The sequence below is a fragment of the Equus asinus genome, chromosome 21 (assembly GCF_041296235.1).
Source record: "Equus asinus isolate D_3611 breed Donkey chromosome 21, EquAss-T2T_v2, whole genome shotgun sequence".
Taxonomy (NCBI): domain Eukaryota; kingdom Metazoa; phylum Chordata; class Mammalia; order Perissodactyla; family Equidae; genus Equus; species Equus asinus.
In genome coordinates, this window is record NC_091810.1 from 20,207,888 (window position 1) to 20,214,172 (window position 6,285).

The window sequence follows — 6,285 nt, forward strand, 5'->3', positions numbered from 1 at the left end:
AGCCTATTTCAAACCACCATCATCTTTTCTCTAGACTACAGCAGTAGCCTCTCAGCTGGTCTCCCCAGGATCCACTCTTGTTCTTCTCCAACACCTCTTTCACACAGGAGCCAAAGTGATTTTTTATTTTTTTAATGTAGACGTGAATAAGCTTCTGTCGGGATTGCATCCTTAAGTGGCTTCCCATTTCATTTTACCAAGGCCTCCAAAGCTCTGTATGAGCATGGGCAGCCCTTCTGCACAAAACCACATTCTAGTTCTACAGGAGTGAAGGAGTCATCCAGCGTTTCTCCAGTTTGCTTCCACTGCACTCTGACACATCTCTCAACATTTCCTGGTATACGTCTTGTTTGCCACATGGGGTCATTCTTCCCTCTTCCAAAGGAAACTGCAATAGAGAGGAGGCAAACTCAAAGGCCCATCCTGCCACCTCCCCAGGGGGCTCCTAAGGCTCTCACTTCCCCAGAAAATAGAGACGGAATTATTTGCTTCCACTTGTGAAAAACCCTAAGATTGCCAGTAACTCAGAGGGTTGTGTACCTCAGTGTGATTGCAGACGACACACCCATTTGAAAACTTTTATTGGTTTCTCTCTGTTTTTAAGACAGCAGATCAAACTAGACATGAGAGAAATTAAAAATGATTGTTACGCTTGATTCCGTCAGTCAACTCCTCTGAGCGGGAGGCTAGAAGAGACAGGGATTTCTACTCCTGGATGAGTCATATTTGTCACAACATGCGGCTCCATTATACTTGGTAGGTCTGCAAACATTTGTAACTTCAGGCTCTTCTTTCTCCTGAAGTCAGCATGGTTCTTTAAATCAACACTGTTGAGACATAATTCACATACAAGTAAATGTACAAATTTGAATATGCAGTACAATGAATTTTAACAAATCTATACACTCATGTGACTACCACTGCATAAAAATATGGGGCATTTCCTTTGCCCCCGAATGTTCCCGGAGCCCCTTTGCAGTCATCTCTTTCATCCCTTGCTGGAAGTAGTCACTAATCTATTTTCTGTTACTAGAGATTAGTTTTGCCTGTTCTAGAATTTCACATCAATAGAATCATGCAGCATCTATTCTTTTGTGTCTGGCCTCCACTTCTCGACATGGTATTATTTTTAGATTCATCTCTCTACTGCATGTATCGGTCATTCATTTTTTTCTGCATAGTATTCTATGAGTATAGCACAATCTGTTGATTTGTTCTCCTGTCGATGCACATTTGGGTTGTTTCCAGTTTTTGGCTCCTGTGAATACAGCCTCTGTAAACATTTGTGGACAGGTCTCTTCTGTGAATAAGTGTTTCTATTTCTCTTAAGTAAACTCTTCCTCTAGGGTAGCATAGTTTTTAAATTCTCCATGATGTTTTCAAAATTTAAAAAATTCAATATTTTCGTTTAGATATGTTAAACGAAGGTATTGTTAGCATGACACTCCTTTTTAAAACTCTATCACTTCAGAGCAAATTTTAAAGAAATATTAGTACTCTTGTACAATTAGATCCATCAAAGCATAATTAAATAATCTACATATTTAGTAACATTGGCAAGTAATCAATGACATCAGCAAATATTTATCAAACACCTACCAAGTGAAATATATAGTATTAGTAACATCTGTGGGATACATCAAAGTAAAATTGTCTCTATCATGGAAGACTCTACAGTCTACTTGGGAACAATAAACCAGTGTGAATCAATCAGAGACTTCAAAACAATGTGAAATACTGACTTGTGTGGTACACACTAGCAGTGAATCAGGAGATCAGAGAGGAGGCACCATGGACAGTGGTTACCTGGGCTGCAGGTGCAGATTTCAAAATGGGATGACTGTAGAGGAGGAGATACTCCAGCCTCTCTCCCCAAAGCAAGGAGGATTGGCTATCTTTTGGTCAGAATTAAGCTCAATCGTATGGGCCGTTCGGACTTTGGGTTACCATGTGACAGAAAGGCAAACACCCACATGCATCTTACTCTCTCTTAGTCTGGGTGGTTGAGTGATAAGTGGACATGGTGGTCCTGTGAAGCGGGGTCATCTCTCATCACGTGTGCCCTGTGGAAATAACTGAACTTTCTTGGGTTTGGATTTGCAGAGATGAAGCAGCAGAACATACATTTTTTTCTCAAGGCTGCACTGAGTACTCCAGCCTGGCCTTGACAGAGACACTCAGTGGTAGCTGCTGACTTAGGTAATAACTGATTCGAGTTTCCTTTTTCGCTTTTATCTACCTCTGGCTTCTTATTTTGAGAAGAAGTGTTTGCAGGATAGAGTCCAAGTCTTTTGCCGTAATACCATTAATATGCCACCAAAAAAGTTCACTACTTAAATCCTGAAATTAGCTAAGATAAATACTTTTAATGAGAAGTTGGAACAAATAATAGATGTTTCAAACAGGGAAGGTATAGTTCCACATTTACCATTATTGTTATTATTTGAGATAGAGTTACAAAAAAAAACAAAGGAAAATAAGTAAAGCATAAAAAAACTTAGAGAATATCTTACGGAATAATACCGTTATTATTTGAGACAGTCACAAAAATAATAAATAAGAGAAAATAAGTAAAGCATAAAAAAATCTTGAGGAACATCTTCAGTCCTAGATGTTAGTGAATTTCAGACTCCCTGTTTGCAGTTCTGTAATTGGTTTCATTATTTCTTAAAGAGAATATGAGGGGCAGATATAAGCACGAGAAAAGAAAAGGTTTACAGAATTCTATTCAACGTTCCCCGCCCCTTTTGATCTCCTTCTAATTGAGAAGGTCATGTTGTACCCTTCCCAAAGAAGAAGTGGTCCGAAGAGAACAGCAGCGTTATCATTGTCTGTAGTTAGCAACTCAAATCAGAGAGAAAAGATGGCAACTGTCTTTCACCTCCTGCTTCAACTTCAATTCATTGTTAATGGTTGTCCAGCAGTGAAGGTGAGAAGGTTAAATGTGGGCTCATGTGAAAAAGACTTGAAATTGATTAGTGCTGTCTGCCACTAGGCTCAGTGTGAAAAAAGCCTTAAGACTGATTAGTGACGCCTGCCACTGGGGAAAGAGTAGTGAATTGTGACTATTTTTGTCACCCTTCTCTGAGCCCTCCTACCTGGATGACAGTTTTTCTATGGAGACCAAGGAGTCACTTCCCTTTGGAGAACTTCGTCTCAAGAAGCACTAAAAGGATAGTGACCATTTATCTTCTGAGAGTGTCAGAAGGTGTAAATGCTGATGGAATTTGGGGGAATTTTTGAGGTGAGCACATCGTAATGCTAGGCAGGTGTGACATTCGTTCCGTGTCTTATACTCACTTTCACTGCTGCAGATATTTTTATTTCTCTCTTGTGTGCCACAAGAGCAACAACCCCATTTGATTCAAACGGAACCTTTTTATTCAAAGGCCTCACACAGTAATGGGTAAAAACTTGGAAAATGCCTGCGGGAAATTAGCAGCACAAGTTGCTTACTCACTTTCAGCCTGTTAAAATCATCCTGAAGCTTGTAAACTGAAGGATGTTTTCCTCCCAAGGGTCTGCGTCTATGTAGCTTCAGCCTTTAGAAATAATCCGAGAGAAGTCAACAAAGAGTCTAGGAAGACTCCAGAAAAGTTTCAACCCAGATGGAAAATTCAGTTACCTTCTTTTATTATCTTGTTTCCTTACAAAGCCCGTGGATCATACCACACTGTTCTTTCTGCAAAACAGTTGAGAATTACCAGTAATTGGAACTATTTACATTCAATGCCATCATGACAGAAGCAGCTTTATTATATTACAGGGGGATGATTAATATGTGACAGAGATTAAAGATTGCATCACAGCGGGTAGGCCTCTTGTCTGATCTGTCATTTTGCTGATTACAAAGGCATGCAAATTATATAAACAGAAAAATGATTTTCTTTTATGCTAATTTTAGCTCAGCCCACCTGTGCATTAACTCATTTTCAATTAACTGTGAAAGGTGGATTACAATAGGTTCACTAAGGTAGCTTTCTGCCTTGTCTGCCCACCTCCTCTGATACCAAATGCAGTTGTATTGTGTCCTATTTCAACCTTAGTTTCAATCCCATATTTTTTTTAACCTGTTCTTTTTAATTCCTGAAAAGATAAAATTCAAGCAACTAACTCGCATGAACTATAGAGATTTAGAAGGTGTTGTGACATGATTTGGGTAAGGCTTATCTTCCTTGACAAGCTGAATAAAGGAAAGTGATATTCTTGGCTACTTGACTATTGCAGTATTTTTGTTTCCTAGGATTGTGCCTGTTTGCAAAGAATCTTTAATACTTAATACTTTTAGTTGCACATAATATCAACACCCTCCTTTCTCTCTATCATAGGCCAAATCTAGAGGCAATAAGGATAAACCATTTTAGATTTATTTCTGCTGGAGTAAGAAGGGAAAATGAGTGTCATCTCCAATGCCCAGCTTCAAGCAGTTGGCGGGTGCTTCCTGAATCCCTATGTGACCAAGTCCAGATTCAAGGGAGAGATGATTAAGATCGATTAGTGATGTCTGCTATGGGCAAGTAAAAAGTGTTGGTGACTTGTGATAGGGGTTACCATCCTTGCATTAGAATGTGCAGTCTTCTATTAGGCCTTAAGTCTCTGAGGACAGAAACTGTAGATAACTCCTTTCTGCAGCCCCAATTCCAGGCACACAGTAGCTGTTCCACCTGACAGCTAAGGACGTTGAGTCTGGAGTCAGACTGTCTGGGTTTAACGGCCACATCTATCACTCATTAGCTGAGTGACCTTCGCAAGATTTTAACCTATTTGTGGTTCAGTTTCCTCCCCTATGGGTAGGGTATAAAATGAGTTCTTAATTCATGGGTTATAATGAGAGTAAAGTGAAATAATAAAATAATAATACACATACAGAGCTTGGCATAGTGCCTGGGACCTGGTACCTGCTGAAGTCATGCACGCTTGAACTGATACAGGAAGGAAAGCTGTTGATGTGTCTCTAGCTCAGTGTCCATTTTGTGTTTAGAGCAAGAAAACTGAGGGAAAGGTCAAAAACCTGCTGGTCTAGGTGTTTATAATTCAAAAATCCTCAATTGTTAAGATTTGGGTCAGAGCCTTACTATTTCAGGTTGTTAGTAAACGTGAGGCCATCTCAGAGTTTGGAGTGAGAACCACAAAAGGAGAGGCCAAAGGGGCTGCAAATAAAAATTGACTTCTCTGGGAAAAATGTTTTCCTTGGTCATGACCATCTTTTCTCCTCCGTGCACGTTTCCAGATGTGATAGCAATGTGAGACAAGTATTTTTTTTTCCTTCTTTGACAACAGTGAGGCAGGGCAATCATGCCAGTGAGGGCTTAAACTACAATTTCTGGGATTGTCCCTACTTCCTGCCCCAGCCATAGCTCACTGACTCCCTTTTGCAAATAGAATCTTGCCTCACACCAGGCACTGAGCTTGCATTTTACATACATCATCTTGATTCTCTCTGCAGACCTGTGAAGTGAGCATTATTATCCTCCTTTTACAAATAGGGAAACTGAGGCCCAAGATGAAAAGCCATTTCTTCTATCATTGCACCTAGTATTGCCAAGTTCCAAATGGCTGATGATTCCTGCCATAGACATCCCAAACCAGCTGGTACTCAGAGATCTTGGGCAATCAAGGTGCCATCCCAGAGCAGGTCTCAGATCACATGGCCATGTTGGTCTTAGCTTCAGAGACGGGCAACTCTTGCATCTTAAAGTTTCCTGAGCATTAATTTTTTCATCTAGAGATAAGTGGGTCAACTGACATTTTAAATCAAGCTACGGACATTTGAGTACAGAACAGTTTTTAAAAGTCTGGTTCTATGGTTCAGTGTTGAACTTAAGTCGGTGCTTAGTAAGCTGTGATGTGCATAGGGATCATCTGGGGATCTTCCTAATACACACGTTCATTCAAAGGAGGTAGGGCCCAGGACTTTTTGCATTTCCAATAAGATTCAGTTGATGCTGATCCTAGTGAACAGGGCCCACAATATGAATGTCAAGGCCTTAAGTGAGGCTTCCTCAAAGTGCTTTCCGCAGATGACTTGTGTCTGAATATGCAGACATGAAGAGGGTCTGTGTCAGTGGGTTTGAGGAGAGACCAGGGGAATCTGCCTGTTGAACAGGCATCTAAGTGATTCCACTACATACTAATGGGGTCACATTAACAAAGCAGCATTTTTCAAACTTGTTTATCATTATAATCACTTGGTGGTTAAAATCCACAGACTCCAAGCATCCTTCTGGAGATTCAGATTTTACAGATCTGGTCTTTCTCATCTTGATCCTCGCAACATCCTAAACT

The 6,285-nt window shown here is 40.2% G+C and overlaps 1 long non-coding RNA gene across 1 annotated transcript; it reads right to left on the reverse strand.

Moving 5' to 3' along the window:
* Nucleotides 1-570: 570 nt before the first annotated feature.
* Nucleotides 571-3,735, reverse strand: LOC123279252 (uncharacterized). Its single transcript, XR_006517162.2, has 3 exons — nt 3,626-3,735; nt 3,461-3,542; nt 571-827 (listed from the first exon to the last, which is right to left on the reverse strand). It is a non-coding gene; the product is annotated as an uncharacterized lncRNA (long non-coding RNA).
* Between the last annotated feature and the right edge of the window lie 2,550 nt (nt 3,736-6,285).